We start from the raw sequence: 27851 nt of genomic DNA on the forward strand, positions 1-27851 counted from the left end.
TCCTTCATCTTTGTTATGAATTTCCACATGAGGATGTGGACTGGAATTTCTTAGATGAAAAGTTGTGTTTCTTAGTCAACATGTCAAGGAAATATTTTGAATATGATTCATCATTTTCTCACAGTCAAAAAGAATTTTAGCATCCTAAGGAAGAACCAGATATGTATTTTGTTCCATGTCCCCTCCTTTTGATGTTCCTTGTTTTGAACCTAAACCGATCACTAAATCAAAAGATCAATTTGTTGATGAAGAATTTATTTTTCTTTCACATCTCTCCCTTGATGATGATTTGTTTGATCCTATCAATCAACCATCTTTGAATCTTGATATCTCACCAGTTGATCTTCAACCTGTTAATCAAATTAAACCCTTGGACAACCATGACCTTGATGATTTCATTTTTTCTAAATTATATGGTGATGATTGTTCAAGTAACATGGATGAATCTTTGTTCCTACAAGAATATTTAGATTTGCAGCAATTCCAAATGGTTTATGATGCGATCATTGAAGATTTTCTTTCAGTTATATCTCCTTTCAATCAAGAAGATGACATTCTTATCATTGAGTATTTTTTTTGTAACCTTGAAAATCTATTTGAATCTCATGATCTGAATGATGACTCTTGTTTAGATAAGTAGTTGATTGTGTTTTCTCAAAATTCAAAATTATTTTAGGTGAGTAGGAGACTTCATCCTACGCTAATGGTTATGTCAAGTTCCTATCACCTTTATGGTATTCATGATTTCAGTCAATTCAAGATTCTCTCACAAGGTCTTGTTGTTATTTTCATCTCGTGGGATGTCGACTCTCTTTTGAGGGATTCAGGTTTTCTTCACATTAAACTTTTTAACCCTCAAGGAAGAAATTTTAATGTGATTGTTGAGCTTCAACCGCTACAACCCACCTCTAATAAATATTTATTCTGCAATGTGGAAACAAAGAGTGATCTTAATGAATGTCAGATATTTCAATCTAACCTATCTTTTTCATCATCCATCAAATAATCTCAGTCACACAATAGCTTGGATTGTGGTTAGCCTATTGCTGTCACTTATGATGTGGATTTGTCTTTAATTATTTTTTCTTGTCAAAGTTTCCCTAAAGTTTGTTTCCATGACCTATTGTTGATTCCCTCAAGGAATCTTATCAATCAGGAACTATGTCTCATGGCTTGTACTTGCATTCGCTTCATCAAGTGTTGAATGGTCATAAACCTGGTAATTATTGTTGTTGTGGGTTATTTCATTTGATAGAGCAGTTGAGTGTGTTACACTGTTGTGATTTCACTTCCTGTTTCTATGTATTAGTGTGTATGTTTTTGTGGTATGTCATTTTCATTTCACAACACTTCACTCTAGTCTTACACGATCACATCCTTTCACCCAAAGGTCGAGAGAAACTTTTATGGCTGCATTGGAAATTCCATTTCACATGACCCAACCTTGTACTGTTTAGTTTAGGATAGGATAGGTTGAATTTAGTTAGATGCATTGCATTCATGTTTTGTGTTTTCATCTTCCCTTTTTCTCTTCTGGTTTTATTTGTTCTTAAATAAACCTGGTTTTGAGCTTAAAGATGATGTAGCTAACCTTTTGTGAAAAGAAAGTTGTGGTAACACACAAATCTTGACATATCTCTTACCATATTCCTTTATTTGGTTTACATATTTTCAAGTTGATGATCGTCGGATGGAAAATACAATCCTTCAGTCGAGAATCCATAAGAAAACCATGATTCCCATATCTATTTAGCATTCTCATTCCTAAATTCGGTCCTGTTATGAATAGTGTGTTCTTGCTTATTTATCTTAGTAGAATAATATAAGGGGAAAAAATTAGCAAACAAAGAATTAGAGGTCGTAAAACTCTCTCTGAATGAGAAACCTCTTCTACTCTCAATAAGTTTGGATCCCTCTTCCGCTCATCAAAAATAATAAGTTCCTATACACAGTCCTATGAAAAATAAAAGAAATAAAAATAAATGGTGAAAGAAGAGAAAGGCTTCCTACACAAAGAGATGAAGCAAGCGACTTCACTGGGGTATTATCCAAGCTCATTAGCAGGGAAGCAACGTTTTTGTTCCTGAAGTGACTTCATCGGGGTATTGGCCAAGCCTACTAGAAGCGGAGTAGCGCTAGAGATGTAAAATTCATACTCTTATTGGCTTAATTCATCGTGTTGCATTACCCTTACTTACATCAACATGATAATGATATGCCCTACTTTATGTTGTGTTATACCATGTAGTGGAACTGGGAAGACTATATCTTTAACCAGGTAAGAGCGGGGAGCTAAGGTAAATCACTATTTGAATCAATACTTCCTATATAGCTGAGACTTCTTACCTAAATGAAACCATTTAAAATAATTTGGGGTTCTCCTAGTGTGTCGCCAAGTGTTGTCGTTGCGACAACAACCCTCCAAAATTTTTTCCTAAGTCAATTTTGGAGCCTACATGAACTGTCCTTTCAAGCCCCTTAATTTCATTTCATTGTCTTTTCTGTTACCCTTACATTTTCTCCTACTGTCGCATCCTCTTAAGTCAATGTTTCCTAAATGTTGTCACCTAACCCTTAGAATTTCTTGTGTTATCTAGTCCATGGTTATGAGGACTTATGACTTTTCTTGACTTAGAAACTAGCCTTTTCACCATGCGCACACTTGAAAAGAACACAAAAGAAAAAAAAAATCAAGAAAAATCACCTCCTAAGGTAAAATCACACTTCTAGATGACAAATACATGCTCTTGTGTTGAGCACACTCCTTCGGGTCAAATTAGTGCGTCCTCCTTGAGCATACTCCTTCATGTTGAGCAAGTGTGCCCCCCTTGAGCACATTCATTTGTGCCAAAGACAAGTGCCATTCTTGAATGCACGCATGAGCTTCTTGTTGCGTGTGGGCACACTCCTAGAAATAGAAGCCCACATAACTTCCCTTAACTAACTCATTCACTTGTCGAAAAGTGGTGATCATGCATGAAACTTATTTGCATGTAATTTCTTTTAAATCAACCCAACTAATCAATCATCTTCATAATCATTCTCATCTAGGTTTGGTGCATAGTTGTGGACGAAGAAAATATTCATTAATTTGTGCAACAAATAAGTTTTTCATGTTGAATCAATTGATTTCCTTTCATGATTTCATTGTCAACCTTACTTTCCTTGCTAACGTTCCTTTATTTTTCAATTTATTTACTGGTGTTTTTGTTCAATCTTTTTCATGCAAGTGTTAATTTGTTGTCGCGTGCTGAAACTCTACACATCCCTCAACTTTTCACATTCTCACCATGATTGTGACAAGATCCATAAAAGCTTGTAGATCCTTCTTCTTCTCATTTCCATCATGAAATTTTATTTTAAGACTTGTTCTTGAGCCATCCTTTGGCAGAGCACACTTCTGGACCCCGAAGCTCGATCATCTCTAGAAACTGCGCCCATAATAGACCAGTTTGCCTCTTGAGCGCATCCCTTAACCATGAAGAACTATGCCCTCCCTGAGCGCATGAGCACACCCCAAAGGCTTGAGTTAGTTCCTTTCATCCCTTCAAAATGCACTAGTGCACCCTCCTTTCCCTTGAGCGCATGAGTGCACCCTGAAGGCCCGAATACCTATTCTTTCATCCCTGAGTGCACCAATGCACCCTCTCTACCTTAATGAGTCTACCTTGAAGTCCTAAAGACTTGTTCCTTCATCCCTTCAAAGTGCACCAATGTGCCCTCTCTATCTCCTTAAGTGCATGAGTGCACCATGAAGACCTGAAGGCCCGAAGCCTCACTCTTTCGTCCCTTTAGAGTGCTTCCTTGAGGTTTTCTTTCACTTTCTTGAGCAGATGAGTGCACTACAAAGCCTTAAGTGACCCTTGACCTTCCTTCGTGATTTGAAAGTACGCCCTCCTTGTTTACATGTCTATTTCTTACGCATGCAAGTAATTATGTGTTATAATTGATCGATTTACATTCTCAATACATTTAATGGCTCTTTGAATATCATTTTCCAAGATATTGTTGCATAGTTAGTTTCATAGAGATAATATTGTCAACATGAGTGTGCTTCCACAAACAGGTGTTCGAGCTGCAAGTATTGTCACACTTTCATCATTTGTTGGATCCATGCCTCCCCGTAAAGTGGCCTCCAAATAGTTTTCAAAGGCAAGCACTAAGGAAGCAGTTGAATTAACAAAGAAAACCATTCCAATTTATGCACACACAATGTTTCATTGATAAGTCTACTGAGGTCACATGGAGTAGCATAAATAAACATTCATGCAAAAAGGTTTCGTGAGAACTTGGAGGACATGGAATTATACATCAATATCATGTGATCCAAGATGCATAGGATCGCATGCAAATTCCCAGTCATCCCTTGTGAAAAATTGGTTTCTTGGATTATCACAAACATTGATGACTCTCATCTCATGCTTTGTAGTGAAATTGGTGGTCAGATCGCCACCTATTATGGAGAATACATACATATTTACTATAATATGCTTAGGTCCACAAAATATGCAAATAATGACTTCTACACTAGATGGGCCGACCTCAACACAAGTGACATTATAAATCTTGGCGTTAAGAGCCTACTAAGTTCCACCATCACCCATCTGCAGTGTATCCAACCAAGATTCTCAAATATGTATATCAATGTCTAATTTCCATGTGATGTTGGTTGCATGGGAAGAAAGACGTTGAGGTGTTTCAGGAGAACTGGATATATATTCTCAATATGTTGGTAACATGTGGTAAAGGTTTTAATTGGGAAGATATATTATCATTTGAGTTGCAGTGTCATGTGGGCCAGGCAAAATCATCTTTGAGGGCAGATTAGGCACTGGAATTCTATATGTCTACAATTCTACTAGATTGCACAATATGCATTCCCAGAAATGTACCAGAATTGGACCCCTCAAGACAAGTTCCCAGTTTACTTTCACTGCAAAGTGTTATCATAATCAAGCTTTATAAGCACATATGACAGATTTGTTGAGCACTTCTTTGCAGTTAATTTCCATATGATATTCGAGATTGTTCCTCCTTGCATGACTGATCAGGTGAAGGATTCAGCATTGGATATCACGGATTGGTTTGTAGCACCTGAGGGTAGATACATCAGATGTTTTGGTTGTCACATATCCCCTCATCTCAAGGTGGTCATGCAGGAAGTAGAAAATTAGTTGGATAAGGGATTGTCAGGAGTTCTTCACAGGAGGAAGAAATCCCCTTGGCCCACCTTCCCTTTGAGGATCAGACTATATGAGTTGAAGAGCCACAAGGTGACAACAACATAAATATAAGAGTTGGATCACTTGCACTTCAAAACTAAATGCATTCATGGATATGATCCCAAGAGACTGTGTAGGAAACTTTGTGAAAGGATCAATTTCAATTTGGGATATTCATCAATGTCCACAGTAGAAGATGAGAAGGTGAAGAACTAGTATAATGTAGTTAGAAAGACACACCCAATAATTGATCTGAAAATGAGATCTAAGATAATTAATAAGGTATTACAGACTTATGTGCATGGATTAGTCTATGTCATTATATGCAATGGATCGATAATATTTCGAAATGAACAGACAATGAAGTAGTAAACAAACATAATAGATAACATAGGACACAGCTCATTTAATAAGGAGTTCACCCAATACTCCTAGGCTACATCTCCTAGTCTAGCCTTCAGTGGTGGCTGCTCTATTATGTCTTCAGGGAGAGTTTTGTTTACAACAATGAGCTCAATATGAGCCTCACACACAAACAGATTACAATAACAAGAGCTTCACTTGAATCCCTCAAGTTTCCTTTGAGTGCACAAACTCCCACACAGCTCTCAATCTGCTCTAAACTCTATCTCACATTTTCTTTTGAACACTGCCTCTCGTTTTCTCTCTATCTGTGGCTTTTTAAAGCCAACCGCGCTGCCTGTTCGTTTCATATCCTCAGCTCTCAGTCTCCCCAGCCTCTTGCCCACTTTGAATCCCTCTTACAGCGTTATGCAATCATCGCTTAATGCCCCAAAGGGGAGGTGGCCACCATTTCCATAACGTAAGAATGCCTCGGGCCTCTAGAACCTTTGAAACTTCTGCACTCCGTTTCCATAGTGGGAATGCATTCTAATAGAGAATTTCGTCAAAACATGGTATGTCAGACTTCAAAGTCCTTTAAATATGGTTTAATCCCCTATCGGGTCCACCCACCAGTCGCATATCGCATATCAGGATGGCTCTGTCTCTTTGGTTTTTCATTTGTTCATGAAAATGTGATTTACAAAGGAAAACATAGTTTTCCAAACTTTAATATATATGCAATTTCGCCTATCAGATTATTGGGTCCGTAATATCACTGCCCTGATGGGTATCGGCCCCGCTCCACTGCATACTTCCGATGCGATGTGGCGATGCAATATATCGTAATCGCTCATCGCAATAACCCTTGGCCATTATAAAGCGCTTCTGTGCATATTTCGACAGCAATCCACCAATTTAATATAGGCCATCGATCTGCACGCTTGATCGACAGTCCAGATTCACTCTATCATTCGCTCATCGAGATTTATATATATAAAGTGCTGATCCCCACCGATAGTCTCTGCTGATTGCGATTTCCGATCCCATCTGGACCGTTGATCGACCAGATCAGACAGCTACTATGCATCACTTATTTCGCATGTCTTTTTATTGATTTCATGGGTTTTGGGCCTCCCGATAGTGTTTCTCCACCTGCTAAGGGTGTCCCTCTTTCGTTGTTTTCGATCCTTTAAGGGATTTTTTGCTTTGGCATGATTTTTAATAGATTCATGAAGACTTAGAGGGCATTCTTGGATCCATTTGGGTCACGCCTTCCCACTGAAAAAAGCTTTTGGACCATGGTTTTCAAACATCAAACAAGTGAGGATATTGTTGCCTCACTTGTCCAATATCTATCCATTTTGCACTGTTGGGTTTTGAACCTTTGAGTCCAATCCTTAGGTACTTAATATCTCCTCTGCACATTGTCCTCACCTTCCTATCCAAAACTGTATCTTCCTACATCTCATTGAGGTATTCAAGCAACAGATCATCAACGAAAGGCAATTAACTTTGCTCTTCAGGATCTGCAATTAATGAAGGTTCAAACAATCTTAAATTTTCTGCATTTACTACTGAATAGATCTGCATGTATGCTGGCAGATCAAGGCGGAAAGCATTCTCACCAATTTTCTCAAGTACCTTAAACGGCCCATACCTTATTGGCTTCAGCTTCTTTCCTTCACCTTACATTTTTTCCTTGCTGATATACAGCTAGACTTGATCACCAACTTGGAAGTTGTGCTCCACCCGGTGTTTATCATGCCTTGCCTTGTATTTGGCTTGGCTCTTTTCCAGCTATTCCTACACTGCCTGGTGAATCTCTTGGATCTGTTCAATGAATCTGGTTGCTTTATCCACATCACTATGTCCAACAACTGCTATATCTTTTTCAAAGACAAAATCCAAGGGAGACCTTGGTATAAAACCAAAACAGGTATCAAAAGGAGATCTCTGTATAGAAGAATGTTTAGCATGGTTGTAAGCATGTTGCACATAACATAAATGTTCATCCCAAAGCTTGGGATGCTTGCTGCAATAACCCCTAAGCAACTGGATCACTATCAGGTTGACTACCTCTATTTGGCCATCTATCTGTGGATGAAAGGTTATGCTTTTCTTCAATCTAGTGTCCATTAATTCCCACAGACTTGACCAAAACTTCCCAACAAATCGGGAGTCTCGATTGGATACTATGGAAGTGGGTAACCCGAAATGCACCCAGACATGCTGAAAGAACAATTTCGTTGTTTGTTCAGTGGTAATCTACTTATTACAAGGTATTAAAATACACAATTTGTTGAACCTGTCCACAATAACATATAAATAGTCATGTCCCTTTCTAGACTTTGGAAATCCCCCAACAAAGTCCATGGAAACACTTTCCCAAGGATGGGAAGGGACTGGCAGTGGAGTGTACAAGCCTAGTTTTCTATTGTTGGGCTTGCTTTTAGCACACATGGTACACCCTCTTACATACCTAGAAACTGTTTCATGCATTTTTGCCCAATAGCAATATCTTTTTAGTTGTGCTATTGTTTTGCTTACACCAAAATGACCTAATATCAGAGAAGTATGTGCTTCCCTAATTATGTTAATTCTCTATATTTGTGGAATGCATAGCTTCCCCAAATGATACAAGAGTCGATCCTTAATATAGTAATCAAATTCTTCTACCTTTTTGCCATTACTTAAAGCTGCATATACATCTTTAAAGTCTATATCTTGATCATATTGTTCAATGTAGCTTTCATGCATTACTGAATTATTCTTAAGTATAGTAGATGCATTTATGATTGGTCTAGAAAACATATATGCAACTTTATTGTGTATGCCCTTTTTATATCTGATGACTAAATGAAACTACTGCAGGAAACCCATCCACCTATAGTGTCTCGATTGTTGTAACTTAGTTTGTGAGTGCAAGTACTAAAGTGGCTAATGATCAGTATGTATAACTATTTCTTTGCCCATTAAGTAATGTTTCCACTTCTTCACACTCTGAACCAAAGCATACAATTCTTTATCACATGTAGGACAATTAACTACTGCAGAATTAAAAGTATCAAAATGGTAGCATATAGATTTACCATGTTGTATCAACACTGCTCCCATGGCATAATCACTGGCATCTGTTTCGATCTCAAATGGTTGTTGAAGATTTGGCAATGCTAGTACTGGTGTTGTACTAATCTTTTCTTTCAAGGTGTCGAAGGCATTCTGCTATTTGCCTCCCCACTAAAACACCTTGTTCAATCCTGTCAAAGCATGTAAGGGAGCTGCAATTAAGGAAAAGTTATCAATAAACTTTCTCCAATATAGTGTTGCCACTAGGAAGCTTCTAACTTCAATAGCAGACTTGGGTTTAGGCCAGTTTATAATGACTACCACCTTAGAGGGATCTATCTTCAATTCACCACCCCCTACTATATGACCCAAATAATTCAAAGATGTTTTTCCAAATTCACATTTTGATAATTTAACATAGAGATTTTCCTTTTTCAAAACATCTAGAGTCTGCTTCACATGCTTTAAATGTTCTTCCCATGTTTTACTAAATACAAGAATGTCATCCAAATATACAATTACAAAATCATCAATAAAAGGCCTGAGTACATCATTCATTACTCTCATGAAAGTGGAAGGAGCATTAGTTAAGCCGAAAGGCATAACTAGCCACTCATATAGCCCTTGCTTTGTTTTGAAAGCAGTCTTCCATGCATCTTGCTCTGCTACTCTGACCTGATGGTAACCACTACGTAGGTCCAACTTGGAAAAATAAACAGCTTCTTTCAGCTGATCTAATAGATCATCTATACGAGGAAGGGGAGAATGATTCTTGATCGTTATTTTATTCAGTGCTCGGTAGTCAATGCACATCCTCCATGAACTGTCCTTCTTTCTCACCAACACGATTGGAGATCTGCATGGTGATGTGCTTGGTCTTATGAAACCTTTCTCGAGCAGCTCCTGTACCTACTTCTTGATTTCTGCATTCTCTAAAGCGGATAACCTGTACATTCTGATGTTAGGCAATGGAGCATCTTGCTGCAAATTAATATCATGTACAATTTCCCTTTTGGGTGGCAGACCTTTAGGTTCTTGAAATAAGATATCATATTCTGAAACAACTTTTTCTAAATCAGCTTGTTGTTTAGCATCACAGCCTTCAAATACATTGGTTTTATCAAGTTTCTTTTCCTTTACAACCATCAGTAAAAATTGCTTGCATGAATTTACAATTCTTTTCATTTTCCCTGAGTTTATGAGAGTATAATTATTCTTGAGTTTATGAGCTCTTACAATATATTCGATTCCATCTTTAATGAGTTGATACTTATTTTCAGCTCTATAGAATATGACTTTTCTATCATACAAGTAAGGACTTCCTAAAACAATTCCACATATATCTAAGGGAACAATATCTAACTCAACCTCATCCACAAATGCTGACCCAAAAGAAAACCTAAGTTTACATTGTCTAGTCACTTGTAGTTTTGCTTTATCACATACCCAACCTAATGGATATGGCTTCTTGTGAGATGTGGTTAGCAGTCCCAATTTCTTTACAATTTATTCATAAATTAAGTTTACTTGTGAGCCACTATCAAATAAAGTATCAATAGTTTGGGCAGAATTACTAGTAGATGCTTCAAAATTTTTACCTTTTATACCTGTGGCTGCAATTTTTGTTTCATCACCTGAGTCCGACCCCAAATCTTTTTGTATAGCAGCAGCAGTCTTCTTCTTCTTGTCATCAAGCTTCTTGGGTTTCAGCTCCTGATGCAAAGACCAGCAATGTTCATCATCATGTCCCTCCTTGTAGTGAGTGCATGAAGGTTTTGCCTTGTGTACAGTATTTGCCTTCTTCTCTTTCCATTTTTTCTTCCTCTTTTCCTTGTTCTTGCTTGCCATGGGATTTGATGATCCCCCAATCTCTAGGTTCACATTATTGCCTCTATCCTCTAGATGGGTAGCCTGAACAGATACCTCATCTATGCTAGTAGGGTTAAACATGAGAATGGTATGTCTCAAATAACTGTTTAGACCACCAATATACTTTAGGAAAGTTTCAGGTGAGTCTAAAGAAATGCCTAGAATCAAAGCTCTTTTTATAAATTATTGGGTGTAGCTTTGTACACTTTACCCTTTTAATTGGCGAAGAGTTTGCCAACTCATCATAGCTTGCTGCATATAAGCTAGTGGATAGAATTGTTTTTTAATTTCGGAAACAAATTCACTCTAGACAGAAAGAATTTTACCATGCTTTTTCAAGTCAGCTTGTGTCTTGCCTTCCCACCATACCAAGGCAGTTCCTCCGAGGTGTAGGCTAGCCAACTAAATCTTACTCCTGTCTGAGTCAATATTTTGCACCCTGCAATACACATCAATCTGTCTAATCCAATTATCTAACTTCTCTGCATTTAACTCTCCATCATATATTGGCAAATCAAATTTAACATCTAATTTAATCAAAGATGCTTTCTTCTTTTTATTTTCAGGGCTATCAGGAGGTGTGGACAGAGGAATCTCTTTTCCTTTCCCTTTGCCTTCAGAATTTCCATCTATAAGAGATTCTTCTATTCCTTTGTCTTGTTTGGAAGTGGAAGAATCTTCACTTTGACCTTTCTTAAATTCTCTATACATTTCTTCTACCATGGCTCTCATGGTCATGAAACTTTCCATGAACTGAGATTCTGATTCCAAGGGATTTTCTTCTGACATTTTCCTCTTAGGATAGACATGACCAATTTCTAGGTTAGTTTCAACCAATCCTCCTTCTCCTAATTTAAGCTTTGACCTAGTTAGCATTCACAAATGGTCTAGCACAAGCTTGTCTAACCTTAGCAACCTAAAGCTCTAATACCACTTGATCTGAAAACGAGATCTAAGATAATTAATAAGGTATTACAGACTTATGTGCATGGATTAGTCTATGTCATTATATGCAATGGATCGATAAGATTGTGAAATGCACAGATAATGAAGCAGTAAACAAACATAATAGATAACACATGACACAACAAATTTAATAAGGAGTTCACCCAATACTCCTAGGCTACATCTCCTAGTCCAGCCTTCAGTGGTGGCCTCTCTATTATGTCTTCAAGCAGAGTTTTGTTTACAACAGTGAGCTTAATTTGAGCCTCACACACAAATAGATTACAATAACAAGAGCTTCACTTGAATCCCTCAAGTTTCCTCTGAGTACACAAACTCCCACACAGCTCTCAATCTACTCTAAACTCTGTCTCGCATTTGCTTTTGAACACTGCCGCTCATTTTCTCTTTGTTTGTGGCTTTTTAAAGCCAACCGTACTGCCTGTTGATTTCATATCCTCGGCTCTCAGTCTCCCTGGCCTCTTGCCCACTTGGAATCCCTCTTACGGCATTATGCAATCATCACTTGAAGCCCCAAAGGGGAGGTGGCCACCATTTCTGTAACGTAAGAATGCCTCGGGCCTCTGGAACCTCTGAAACTGTCGCGCTCCGTTTCCACAGTGGGAATGCATTCTAATAAATAATTTCGTCAAAACATGGTATGTCAGACTTCAAAGTCCTTTAAATATGGTTTAATCCCCTATCAGGTCCGCCCACCAGTAGCATATCACATATCGGGATGGCTCTATCTATTTGGTTTTTCATTTGTTCGCGAAAATGCGATTTACAAAGGAAAACATAGTTTTCTGGACTTTAATATATATGTAATTCCGCCTATCAGATTATTGGGTCCGTAATATCATTTCTCTTATTGGTATCGGCCCCGCTCCACTGCATAGTTCCGATGCAATGTGGCGATGCAATATATTGCAATCGCTCATCGCAATAACCCTCGGCCATTATAAAGCACTCCTTTGTATACTCTGACAGCGATCCGCCGATTTAATATGGATCATCGATCTGCACGCTTGATCGACAATCCAGATTCACTCTATCATTTGCTCATCACAATTTATATATATAAAGCATCGATACCCGTCAATAGTCTTCGCCGATTGCGATTTCCGATCCAATATGGACCGTTGATCGACCAGATCGGACGGCTATTGTGCATCACTTATTCCGCCTGTCTTTTTATTGATTTCACGAGTTTTGGGCCTCCCAATAGTGTTTCTCCGCCCTGCTAAGGGTGTCCATCTTTCGTTGTTTTCGATCCTTTAAGGGGATTTTGGATTTGTAATGATTTTTAATAGATTCATGAAGACTTAGAGGGCATTCTTGGATCCATTTGGATCAATAATGGAGACTGGTTCATCCCAAGATCCACCAGCTCAAGACATGCAGGTGCAAGAGGAAGAACAAATAATCCCTCAAGTAAGGAAAGTAGCTCCTAAAAATAGGATTAGGTATGATTCGACATCGAGGGCAGTAGGAAATGGAAATTTGATCCTTTTAACACGAGAGCTATTCAAGCAGAATAAAGGAGGAGAGAAGCAAAAGAAGAGGAGAAGAGGAAGCAAGATGAGTTTCTTGAGAAGCAATAAGAAGAAGAAGAAGAAATAGAAGAATAGAAGAGAAGCAACAAACGCAATCCCAGGAGGAAGAGGCAACATAGATATTGGAAAAAGAATAGCTGACAAAGGAGATATAGTATGAAGAGTTGGAGGAAGATGATACCATCCAACCCATGGAAGATGAGCCAGGTTCTCCAGAGGAACCTACTCTCACAGGTGGTCATCTTCCATTTAGAGAAATGGGAATCACACTTCCACCAACAGAGAAAGTCATGGATTTTTGCAGTGTCACATTTGATCAACTTAAGAATAGTATCATGCAGAAAAGGCATAGATGCTTCTTGAATGATCCTTAGAATCCAGTCTCGGTTTCTACAAAAAAGGTGATAACTACCAACACCAGAAGGGATCCCAGGGAAATCATCGCAGCAAATGTTTCTCTTGCAACAACAATGTGGGACAAATATGAATATTTATTTAATGAGAATGCTAGATTGAGGAGATAACTTGTTGTAGTGAAGGAACAAGTGGAACATCTTGTGGTGGAGAATCAATGGTTATCTTCACATAGCTTCAACACCGCAGAATGGAATTCAACCATGCAAGAGGAATTGGGGCCAATGTATGACACCATGGCATGGTTATATGATGAGATGATACTTCTACAATAGGTGTTGGCACCTCTCGTTGGCATTCAGAAGAAAGTACAAGTGGTAAAACTCCTTAAAGTAGAAAACAGAGCAGTCGATCATCTTCAAGAGTGGACTACCAAGTATCTAGATTCTCTGTAACATTTGGAAATAAAATACAATATTGCCACAGAGATAGACAAATTTCAACTGAGATTCCACCATCAAAACTATATGCATCTTGGAGAATAGTTGATTAGTACTATTGCTGCTTATAATTGACTGCACAATGGTTTCAAGTCTCTAGCACATAAACATGGGATGCCTTCAATAGGAACACTTGAAGCAATCAGAGGCAAAGAAATCATCTTCTAGGAGATCACATAATACATTAAACAGATCAAGAAAGCAACAGAATAGAAAGGCTCGGAGGTCACTAAAGATACTATTCTAGAATGCACCATCGCACTAGTTGAAGCTCATATGAAACTTTCATGGCTATGGAATAATGTATAGTCAAGCTCCAAGACCATATTGATGGAGGCACTGGAGGTGAAGATGCATTATGTAGGGGACTTGCCAGTTCAAGTAAAATCCATCTCAATAGAGTTCAGAGCATGGCACACATACATCACAAATGAGCTCCATGAGGAAGCAAATGATTTATCAATTTGATGAGACTTTGTCCCATTATCAATTTTGTCTTATATAGCCACTGTCTCATATGTAATTTGTCTTTTATAATAAATGATATGTAATGAAGTCAAAGAGACACATGTGGAAAGTGAATAGCCATATATGGAATGTAATAAGTCATGTATAGAATAAAAAAATATAAAAATTCATAGGATTTAAAGAGTCACGAGGAAGTTCAAAGGTCATTATCATTACTTATAAATAGCTCCTCGTAACTCAAGTTGAGGGCTTGGATTCTTGGAGTCTTTCCTTGGCTTCTCTTGTAGTGCATAGGAGATAGATAACTCTTTGGAGAAGAAAGTTGTGGCTTCATGTTCCACTATTGTATATAGTGTTTCCTTTATTTAACAGTGTACTTGGGATCTTTCATTCTTAATCAGAAGCTCTATGAGTCATCACTTTTTCATATATGTATCATAGATATAGTAGGACTATTCTTGTTATGTTTATGGTATATGTTGCTTTAGCTAAATACTAAGTTAATGAAGTAATTCATTACTTAGCTATGGTTATTATTGAATAAGTAATATTATACTTTCATGATTGTTGTTTACTGTGGATTAATCTGCAAGTAATCAACAAGTCATTCTCTTTCTTCGTGGGCCCCCCTTTAGGATAGTACTATTACTTTTCTAACTGGCAGCTCATTTTCCTTTTACCATATGTGAAAGTTCCCTCGTGCACCTTACATAAGATGTCTCACAAAGCTTACACATTTGTTGCCCCAAAGAGGTGTTGCATTCTCTTATGTGTGTTTGTAACCAAGGCATATCTTTGAAACCTTTCCAACTGTGGTCGGAACATATAGCCAGATGGGGCTACTATACCAAATGATGTGAGGTCTATATGGGACTTCTCATCGGGGAGATCCCCTTACATGTTGGCCGAATCAAGCACCGTCATATATATATATATATATGTGTGTGTGTGTGTGTGTGTGTGTGTGTGTGTGTGTGTGTGTGTGTGTATATATGTGTATATATATATATATGTGTGTGTATATATATATGTATATGTATATATGTGTATATATATATATATCTATATATATATATATATATATATATATATATATATATATATATATATATATATATATATATATATATATATATATATATATATGTATGTATGTATATATGTATGTATATATATATATATATATATATATATATGTATATATATATGTATGTATGTATATGTATGTATATATATATATATGTATATATATATATATATATATATATATATATATATGTATATATATATATATATATATATGTATGTATATATATATATGTATATATGTATATATATATATATGTATATATATATATATATATATATGTATATATATATATATATATATATATATGTATATATGTATATATATATGTATATATATATGTATATATATATATATATATATATATATATATATATATATATATATATATAGATATATATATATATATATATATATCATTCTATGTGTTTATCGCAGCCGAGGCATATCTTTGAAACCACCACTTTGGCAACCAGTCATTTTCCGATTGGGGATCCTACTCCAAATGGTGCGAGGTCTAATTGGGACTTCACACCGAGGAGATCCCCTTCCCTGTTGGCAGTTTCTAGCATCATGAAAATGCCTATACTATCTTAAACAATGTTCAGCCACCAAAAATTCTACCTCCAGAGAAAGATTTATTGCACCTTAGTAAAGAAACTAAAGTAGGGGATTGGTATGATTTTGAGGAGTATACAGAAATAAGGATATATGAAGTTGAAGTACCCCCATATAGCTTACCAACTTTATTTCCAATAAGAGTATTTTCTCTTGAATTTATAAGATAGAGCCTTCATATTGATCAGACTCATTTTTTTCCATAACATAAAGGATAAATGTTCAATTTGGAAAGAGTTGTAGGCCATGTCATTGTAAATACTAGGCAGGCCTTTCAACAAGTTGAGAAAATGATGAAAGAATTTAATTTTGATGTTGGTGAGAAGTGGAAATATGATCCATATCATGTAATTTTTTACAGAAGAACTGATATTAATGTTTCACCTTATATCCATGACAACAAGCCAAACCTTGAAAATCCAAACCGTCATATATATATATATATATATATATATATATATATATATATATATATATATATATATATATATCATTCTATGTGTTTATTGCAGCCGAGGCATATCTTTGAAACCACCACTTTGGAAACTAGTCATTTTCTGGTTGGGGATCCTACTCCAAATGGTGTGAGGTCTAATTGGGACTTCACACCGAGGAGATCCCCTTCCCTGTTGGCAGTTTCCATCATCGTGAAAATGGCTACACTATCTTAAACAATGTTCAGCCACCAAAAATTATACCTCCAGAGAAAGATTTATTGCAGCTTAGTAAAGATACTAAAGTAGGAGATTGGTATGATTTTGAGGAGTATACAGAAATAAGGATATATGAATTTGAAGTACCCCCATATCGCTTACCAACTTTATTTCCAATGAGAGTATTTTCTCTTGAATTTATAAGATAGAGCCTTCATATTGATCAGACTCATTTTTTTCCATAACATAAAGGATAAATGTTCAATTTGGAAAGAGTTGTAGGCCATGTCATTGTAAATACTAGGTAGGCCTTTCAACAGGTTGAGTAAATGATGAAAGAATTTAATTTTGATGTTGGTGAGAAGTGGAAATATGATCCATATCATGTAATTTTTTACAGAAGAACTGATATTAATGTTACACCTTATATCCATGACAACAAGCCAAACCTTGAAAAGATGGCAAATAAGGATACCTGGCTAATTAGTCCAACAAAATTAAGAAATAAATATTGAGATCCCTGCAGTGAAGCAGAGAAAGTTAAAAAGGAATATTGTTGAGAAAATAGATGTTGAAATGAAGGATGTGCAACCTCAAAAGAAAACAAAAATACAAGTAGGAGATGAAGAAGAAGTACAAAAAAAATAACAGAAAATTCTTCTGATCAACCAGGTTTTCAAGTGCATTGGGGAACCCTGAATATACCATCTCCTATGTTTTAACAGAATTAGCATTACCTACAACAGAAGATACTTCTTCTGTAATGGAAATAGCATTGAAGGATTATCAGAGAATTGAAGAAAAGAACCAAAAAGTAAAGAATTACGTGGCAGCTAAGTTAGCAATGGAAACCTCCTCTTCCTATCAAACAAGATTGTTCTTAGCTATGGATATAGAAAGAAACTAGTTGAATATTTCTCTCTCTCATCCTATTGTTCAGTTTGTTCCTTCTAGATATGAATTTAAAACTATAGATTCATCCTTGATTTTGGTTGATATTCCATTACATGAAAAAATAAATCTACATAAGAAAGCTAGAGAGATGTTATATAGTGATTTGAGCAAGATTTGCTTTACAGTCAGTAAGGCAGAAAAAATTCTTTTGAATGCTTCAACTAAGATTAAATAAGAAAAATCAAATTCCAAAGATTTACATTTACAAAATGAAGAGTTCAAGAAGTTTGTCATTAAGTTGAGAGTTGATCCAGAAGATAAGAAGGCCATCAAAACCCTAATGGAGAATACAGAGTCTGAAATGAAATATCGAAGGAAAAAATTGAAAATGATTGAGATAGAACATGCTTAGGCAATCGAGCTAACTTGTGTACAAAAAGAGAAGGAACAACTAATGACACAATTGATGGAAAGAAACCAAGAAGTTGTGATTCTTCAAGAAAAGTTAAAAGATCAAGTTCCTGAATGAAAAATATGCAACATAGTTGAGAGCATTCGACATTTCAGACAGAACTGTAGTAATCTGAGAAATTAATAAGGTTATTGAAAAGAATATATTTCTTATTCAAGTAGAAAAAGGACTAAAATAGATTGAAAGATCAGTCACCCTATTTGATTATAAATTTGATCAGAGAACCATAATGGGCTTACCTAATTGTTGGGATCAACAAGACAACTTACTTTCATAGGGTCTATATGAAAAAAAACTAGTGGCATACAAAAGCAAGGTGGACAGTACTCATGAAAAGACTGCAATGTTAAAAGGAATGACTATATTAAATTATCTACACAGGGATTTTGAACTCTTGTAGAAGATAAAGACAACATTTTTTACAAAGCCTAATTTTTTTTTTTTTTCTATATTAAGACTAACCTACGTACCCACGGGAGATTTGAACCGGTGACCTATCGCAAGGAGTGCCTTAACAGCGCACCCATTCACCGTCAATCCAAACCCCCGTGGGCTTTTTACAAAGCCTAATTTCACCAAACTGAAAAATTTGAAAAATTTTTATCAAAAGATGATTGTGTGCCCTCTCCCAGACTAAGTGATTTGGAAGAAATGTAAAAAATGTATTACTCCTCTTCAAGTTTGAGTTATGGAACCAAGAGCCCTTTCTCAAACTCAAATTTCCAATACTCATCCTACCTCTTGATAATGAGAGACTTTATTTTGTAAAGATTGGAAGACTTGTATTTTGAAAATATTTAAGCTAGTTAGGAAGTTGTGATAGTTATTCCATAATTGTTTTGATGTAATCCTTAAAAATACTTGAGAACCACTAAAGGTGGTTCTGAATTTTGGAAAGCTTAGAGACTTTTCTACAGATATTTTTGTAATGTGTAAGTGATTTTGGAAGTTGAATAAAGTTTATCAAGTTGATTCCAAAATATTTTTTGTTCACTGTATATGTGTTCCTATGTGATATATTCAGTTCTATTATCTCTTTTTGAAGTATGTGTATGATTGCAGTTAGTTTCTTACTTTGAAAACAAATTCTTCTATGATTTTTTTCAAAAATGACAGAATGTAGAAAAACCTGTAGATTCACAAGCTAATGCAATTTGCTAAAGTAAGAGACAAGAATCTACTTCTACTCTTTATAGCGGAAGCCCATAAACATCGAGAAAACAATAATCAATAGAGGAAGAGAATCAAAGGCACATAACACAATAACTATTTGGGGAAAGCCACAACTCAAAACCCCACTATCTGTTTTGTATTAATGTGGAAAATCAAGATGAAATTACAATGCTTGTTCTCTCAAGAACAATCCCAGCACTCAGCAAATTCAATGTCCAATTCATAAGCAAGCTTAAGGCAAAATCTTATCTAATTCACAAGCTCTCCAAGTCTCTATTCCAATTGTGTAATTCCTATGAAGGATAGCTTGTATTTAAAGTAAAATAAAACCTCTAAAAATAGCGCAATCCCTCAAGGATCAGTTCCTAATTGCATGCACTGTCAGTGCAACTCAGAAAAATATAAAACAAATAGTACACTATCCCTTCACTCTAGTTTCAATTAGTTATTTCTCATAATCAACATGCATGAGTTTCTAATGGTGGAATCTTCAGTTAACTAGAGTAGCACTAATTAGGTCACTAGTGTCCCAACTGACTGCTTACTCACTATTAGTTCCTTAAACTAATTGGAACTAATTTAACTAGACTTAATTCAATAAACTGAGTTACCTAATTACAACTCATTCATAACTCATTCTTAACTCCTATAATTTAGGGAGAACATATACATGTCTTCTAAAAGACTTCCAATTCGAATTTCTTAAATTAATTAAGTTAATTAAACTTAATTAATTATTTTGAAATTGCTATGAGAAAAGAATTCTATTTTAATTCACAGTTTAATTCAAGAACAAATTAAACTGGAATTTCTTGTTTCCATTTCTCAACACAGAAGATACATGTAATTATTAAAGTAAACCTTAATAAAGTGCTCCATTGATTCATCACTACGTTTTTCCATTCATTTCATACAATTGTTTTCTTCTAGGGTTTATTATATTGGATTTTGTAACAGCCCAACATATAAAATCCTTTCCTTTGATATCTTCTTGCTATTTTGCAACTTCAAAATAAACTATGATCACTAATACAAGCCTAGCTTGATTGTTTTTAAAAATTCCAAGATTGAGGTCTCAATACACTTAAAGGGTTTGTCTCTAAGCATATTTTAACAAAAGATTTATCATATTTGAGAAGATGTCCTAGGCACTGGTTTCCCTTTAGCCAGGAACTATCTATAGGGATACGACATGGAGAAGGCTTACAATATCGGTTGTGCATACACCTTGTTAAGGAGGATGTGGCCCAGAACCCCACTTGTATATTCATGCTTACATCCATTAGAAACTATGGAAAATATATGGTTGATGATTTATAGACAAACTAGGATGCATAGCTCAAAAAGATGTCAAATATATACAATGTTACATAAAGGGGTCAATGTATGATAGATTCTAGCTAGACATACTTATTCTATGTAATCTCAATAAAATGTTGTTCATCTCCTCTGTGGAGTCTTAAATTACACATATATGCCTACTCATGTGCCTTTTCTCATTTGAAATAATGTACAACAACATCATTGGAAATCAAGCATGCATGTCTTGAACTCACTATAGATTTGTGATAAAGATTACTTAGGCAATACCTTGGTCAAGTAAGAGGTATTACCAGTGTCGTTGGACTATCTTCTGGTTCATATAGATCAAAGAAGGACCTACGATATGCAACGTATAAGATTTATGATAGTCTTACCCTTGAATATCAGTTGGATGTGTCTCATTTCTTGCTTACTTTCCATTAGGCTCAATTTGTTCTATCGTTTCCCAAATTAGCCGTCTTCATGTTGATCATGTGTCCCATAGTAACTAATATTGCACAGGCCACACCTTGTTTGCACCAACTAGTAGATATACTTATCATAATTATTCTTAGAATTCTTTTAATAGAGACCTATGTATGGTACCATTGCAAGTTTCACTATCTAAATTCATATGGATCTTATCATCCTAAAAATATATTATTATGGTGATCTAGTGTGCATACTTGGAGTCAATGATTACAAAAAGGATCAATTATTCTGATCATGTTCCTAAGAAAATATATGACAGGTTTCTGAGTCAATGATTATCTAAATTTATAGTTATGAGAACTACGTATTTAGAAAATGAGATGAAAAAAAAGAGGTTAAAACTTCTAAATTGTACAATTTAGACTCTGTGGCTAAAAATTCTTAACATTTTTTAGTCTTCATGGTCGAGGGTTTCGATCCCCAAGTGGTGGGGTTTGGATCTGCAAGTGGCAAATCGGTGGAAACAAGCTCTGAATACACTACAGGGGTTTTGGATCTCCAAGTGGCCAGGGGTTTGGATCTACAAGTGATGGGGTTTGGATCTCTAGATATTAAGTTGTAGGATATGAATCAACTGCCATAGTATTTGTATCTTAAATGGTATCTATAAGAAATCTTAATGGAATTAGGGCAATTAGTGAAACTTAAACTGGACTTGTCACTCAATCTTAAGTCGTTGGATCTACTACCTTTGTATTTTATACCTTAGCTGTTGTCGGCGTGAGATCTAGAAAAGATGATTGGGCAGGAACTTAGAAAAGAGATGTTGGGACTAGAACTTGGTGCAATTCCGAACCATAATATTTTAAAAATATATTATAATGATATATAATATAAGATAAATATTTTTAAAATAGAAAATCATAATATTTTTAAAAGATAAATATTCTTCAAAGGTAAATATGCATATATATTTAAAAACTATTATCAAAATGATATATATTAATGGGTATTTCAAAATGTTGGCTTTGGTTTGTTTTATCTAGAGTGAACTTCACACACATACATTCATTTTGATTAGAGAAGACTATGCGTACACATTTAAAAAATATTACCAAAATGATTGAGATTCACATGAATTTACAAATTCCTTTTCAAAATGATGTAATGAGAATCATCCTCATCCTTTTCAAAATATTATCATGTATGTGAAGGTCTGATAAATAATTCATATACAAATACCAATTATCATGTATAATCAATCCCTATAGGTACTTAACAAGGTGATGCATATATAATTCTTTTTTTGTCATATATTTGGTTTTCCAATGCCCTATCTATCACCCATATATGCTAGAAATATCATTTACAACCTTGAACATTTCCGATGTTTAGATAGTCATCATCAAGGTCATGATACCCATCTTTGTTGTGTAAGATCTTGCAACTATTTATATATTATACTCGTAGAAATAAATACATGTATATGTCATAACACATATGAGCTTCTCTTGGTTTAAAGAATAGTATACTATTCTCTACTAAACAAGGCCAACCACATGAAGGTGGAATCTCATATGGTCACTCCCCCGCCCCACATCACTCTCAATATTCCCAACGCACAATTTATCTACTATAAACTTTTTGAAAGCAAAATAGTAAAAATCAATCATATATAGAAATTACTAAGAAAAAAATATCTAAGTTAAATGAAAGATAACAAATCTACAACTGAAAACATATAAATGCATACCTTGTACATTACAATATTTTGATATTGTTAATAGTATTCTTCATCCATGAGAACAACATTTATGTCATCCGCTTCAAAAATGGTGTTGAAACGATCATTAATTTCAGCATCATCATCAATGTCATCATTTCCAATAATCATATCATCATGACGAACATCATCTCCTACATTTGGTTCATCTTCTTCAAGTTCTTCATTTGAAAGTACATCATCAATATCATCTTCATCAAGAAAATTGTTTCGAACATCTCCTTGAACTTCTTCAACATCTTTGTGATCTAACACATGATCATCAACTAACTGCTCCTCTACACCATCATCCTCTTCAACATTATCATCTTCTTCTACTACATTATACTCTACCAACCTTCCTCTTGGATCATATCTAACAACATATGACCAACCCACTCTACTTGGAACCTTTGAGTAAAAGACATGTTTGCATTGGCTTGGAAGAACATAGTGATCCGATCTTGGCTAAAATGACCTTGAACTAACCATGTTAAATCCATTAGCATGTTGAATAGCAGTTATATGGGGATCATGTTCATTCATTTGTAGCCTATACCATTTCACATCAAATATAACCAATTTGAAGGAATCAAAGTAACACTCATGTCATCCAAATACCCATAGTATCGTTTTTCAAAGACTTGAGGACATGTGTCACTTCTAGAGGAAATATTAGTAACATGGAATACTACAGTTATCCCACAATCATAGGTTTTCCTCCTTTCATCCAACTTTTTGGTGCGAAACTTATGACCTTCATACCACATAGCATTGTGGTGTTTCAACTGCAATATGCCAAACACATAAAAAAGGCATTATAAATTAATAAACATATTCATATATATAACTTGGAAAGTATCTAAAAAAAACACACCTTCATTCACATTAATAATATATTTATAAAATAAATTAATAAAATTTTGTAGGTCGGTGAAAATGCATGCTTGCCTATTTATCTTTCAAACCATTTGTTAAATCAATTTCTCTTTGTGTAATATTGGCACCTCGAGTATGATGAGCTTATAATGGATTGCAGATTTCTGTGGTTCGGTTTTTTAGAATCTGAACTCGGATAATCCACAATTTTCATTTTTCTTTGTCGACGTTTTGAGTCTAGACCAAGACTCATCATCAGGACTTGATTTACAAAGGAGAGAGAGAAATGTGTTGATAAATAGGGTTTGAGGATGAACTGTCAAGAATGTGAACCGACCAGTTTCATGCTTGAATAAACTGGATTATTTTTAACCTTTCTAATATATATTCTATTAAGGTTCTTTTTAATTTTATTTATTATTTATTATTTATGGATAATTATTATAGTTATATATTAATTTTCTTTTAAGTGAATAGTTTTTGTAATAAGTTTTTTTATTTATAAATGATGATTTTGTTTTAATTATTTGTAACTTTATGGTAATTATGATAATATTTTAAATTTGTTACAAGGTTTCAAAGGGAATTGAATTAAAAGATTAGGATGATTTCAATGTTATAATATTTTTGTAATTTTTGATAAATTAAAGTTATTTTTAATTTTTATTTATTATACATGAATATAATTATTTTCCTTGTTTAATAAGTATTTCAATTAATAAACATGTATAATAACCATACATGTTTATTATACATGAGCTTCTTTAACCAATGCAAACACACCTTTCCATGATAACGTACCATGAGATTGTTCACATCCTTCAATCCATGGCTTCATCCAATCAAGATTTTTTGCAATGTATAAATGTAGTGCATCCCACTCTCAACCAACTGTATTAGAAAATCATAATTCACCAATAAATATTAGTTACAATGGTTAATATTATTAATTGATGAAAGAACAAAAAGTAAATAAGTATGATAATATATATATGCAAAAATGAAAATTTGTATGTATGTGTGTGTGTGTGTCTTATAAATCTCCACATTAAATATTTAATTATGTTTCACTTCCTTTGTTATACCTTTCCCCAACAGGTGTTTCCCTTAAGATTTTGTGATGGATTTCACATCCCAAATGCAATCCACACCCACAATTTCTCCTAATATAGGAAGATATTGAGTAATGTACACCATGGATTCATATGTCATATATCCCTCCACCATAGAACCCTTAGGACGTGCTCTTTGTCTAACCAAATCCTTCAATGATTTCAAGTGCCTCTCCACCATCCACATTGACCTTGTGTGTACAAGTCCACACAATTCAATCTCCTCAACTTGGTGTATGAGGTAGTGTTCTTGTGCATTGAAAAATGTTGGAGGTAGATACTTTTTCATTTCACACATTAGTTGAGGAATTTCTCTCTTCCAATGATTTATATCATCTTTATGTATTTCTTTCAATGACAACCATCTACAGATGATGCAAGCAAATAAGTACAATATGTTTCAACAAAACATAATATATTACATTACAAGTAAAACACATGTCATTAAGTTGATCAAAAACTAATTGAAAAAACACTCGGCATATAAATTGCTACTTACCTCATGTATTTTCCAAGATCATATATAACTTGTTTGACATTGTTGTCAAAGTCATCTGGGAGAGATAGAGGTAGAACATACTGTAACAATAAAAATGAATTGTTATTTGTTTAATCCAAAGTAGACAAAAAAACCATAAAGATGTATATATATATATATATATATATATATATCTTAATGAGGTATGCCAATCGTGTGTTTTTACACCACCAAATTCACCTTTCTTTGTTAAGATATTATTTATGTTTGAAGAAAATCTTGTGGGAAATTTAATTCTTTGAATGACCTCTTTTAGATCATCACTTTGTTTCTCTATTAATAACCATGGAATTTTGTTTCTATCTCCATCGCTATTTGATCGTATCCCACTCTTCATTGCATGATTGGCTTCCACAATGTCATTACAAATTTTCTGGATTTTTTCTTTATCCCTCCTACCATCTATGATCCACCATAAAGTTTATGTCACATTCTTCCTAGTATGAATTGTATCAAACAAATTGGTTATTCCTAGGTGTGTATAGTAGGGAAACCTCATGAATTGAGCGAGATAACTTTTCATTCCTCGTGGAATACCATGTCCTTCACATCGATGATTTTTGTTATATTCCTACTTTCATAGCTAAGGTGTCATTTTTCATGGTGTTAATCTCGTCTCTTCTTTCCCATTATTTTTTCATTAGCAAGATACCTATGGTTATTAGAGAGGAAGTTCATATACTCATCAAACACCTCCTTTCCTAAACTTGTAAACGACAAGATTTCACCTTAGGACTACAAACTAGACATGCAAATTTACCATTAGTTTGAAGGTCTGCAAGAGATGGATTAATAATGTCAATTATAAACAAAGGGATTATTTAAAATACATGCATGATATGATATAATTGAAATAATTATATACTATTAAATTTCAATCGAATGTTACATATCACAAAAATGTTTTAGTCCTGGGGCATCTTGAATTGTCCATACAAGAAATTGTCTCTGCCTAATTTGTTTACAGATGTCATACATAGTGATGTTGACTCATAACTTCATTAACTCGTCATAAGAGGCTCAATATATACATTCATATCTTTAACTTGGTACTTACCTAAATTTTTGGAAATACACATAATTACTACTATGATATATACATATAAGTAAATAAATAAATATAACATATTATGCAACTAGCGAGACAAATGAAAATGTTATAATATTTAAAAAATTAGTGTAAACAAATACCTAGAACAATCAATGTCAACATAATGTTCTCCCTCTTTATTGAAATCCAAGAAGGAAGGTTATTGTCGATAAAAGAAATTGGCCACAATGAGTAAATATACCTAAGCTCTCCAAATGGATTAACACTGTCAGCTGCCAATGAAAGCCTAACATGATAAGGCTCACGTTTAAAATTCGGCCATTTTTCCTCAATTTATCTAAATGCATAACCATCTACAGGCATTCAAAGAGAACCATCTTCACTTCTCTATTGTGCATGGAAATCCATAAACGTTGCTCTTCTCTCACACATGAACAATCGCTACAAATGTGGAATTATGAGAATATGACGAAGAACCTTTTGAGGAACATTTTTTGTTATTTGATCAGTTCGATACCTACTCTTGTTACATTTCAGGCAACTAGTTTTCGATGCATGTTGTCCATAATATATAATATTATCATTAGAACATGCATCTAGAGCTTGATATTCCATTTGAATTTCTTTCATAAAAACACATAAATCTCACTATTCGTGAGGTAACACATTTGGTAATGGTAACAAAAATTCACCTAACAATCTAGTACAACATAAAAAATCAATAGCTGGTGTAAACAATAATAATCATAAATATTTCCTTCTTATTTTACACATTAACTAACACTAAAAAAAGGAAAAAAAATCAACCTTTCATGTGATGAAACATATTACATTATACCTTAGGATCTGTGTCATACAAGTTTTTGACAAACCATTCAAAACATTTAAGTTCACCAACAATAATGTAGCAGAGAGAATATTTTCTCTTGATCCTTCATAAAGTCATGTCATTTCCTTCTTTAGCACAGGTTTATCATCACAAAAAACATATTCGTTCTCATCGACACCAAGCACATCTTGGATCAATTGATTTGTCCCATCATCTAGAACTATCATGTCATCTTCTTGCATAGGATCATTATGATCTTGAGCTTCAATATTCGCTCCATCTTCCTCAACTTGTAGAACATCATTTCTAACACTAATACTTGGTGAAATATTCAAATCATAATACCTAGGGGGCCACATTGACCTTACAATAATTTCAAAAAATCATGTGAATTAATTGGTCTGTAGAACAAATATTATAACAATAAAAAATTTACCCAAATGGGGGAGGATGAACCGGTGGTACGAGAAGGCAGAGGGAATGATGTATATAATTAATATACAATGTGGCTTAATATTTGGTAGCAATCAAGACAAGTGGAGCAGATTGAGGAGGAACATCGAGAAGGTCATGTTGGGTTATAAAATTGCAATGGTTGGCACTCTTAGCGTTGTTTGGTGTATTGGTATGGGAGGGAGGGTAAGTGAAGTAACTTCGACTGAGTGTGCACAGGCCCATTTCCTATGCATGCCCCCTGGCCCTAACAGTTTGTGTCTTCATCGAT

This window comes from Pinus tabuliformis, chromosome Q (genome assembly GCF_031772625.1).
Source record: "Pinus tabuliformis cultivar Carrire ecotype Pingquan chromosome Q, CPIR1, whole genome shotgun sequence".
Taxonomy (NCBI): Eukaryota; Viridiplantae; Streptophyta; class Pinopsida; order Pinales; family Pinaceae; genus Pinus; species Pinus tabuliformis.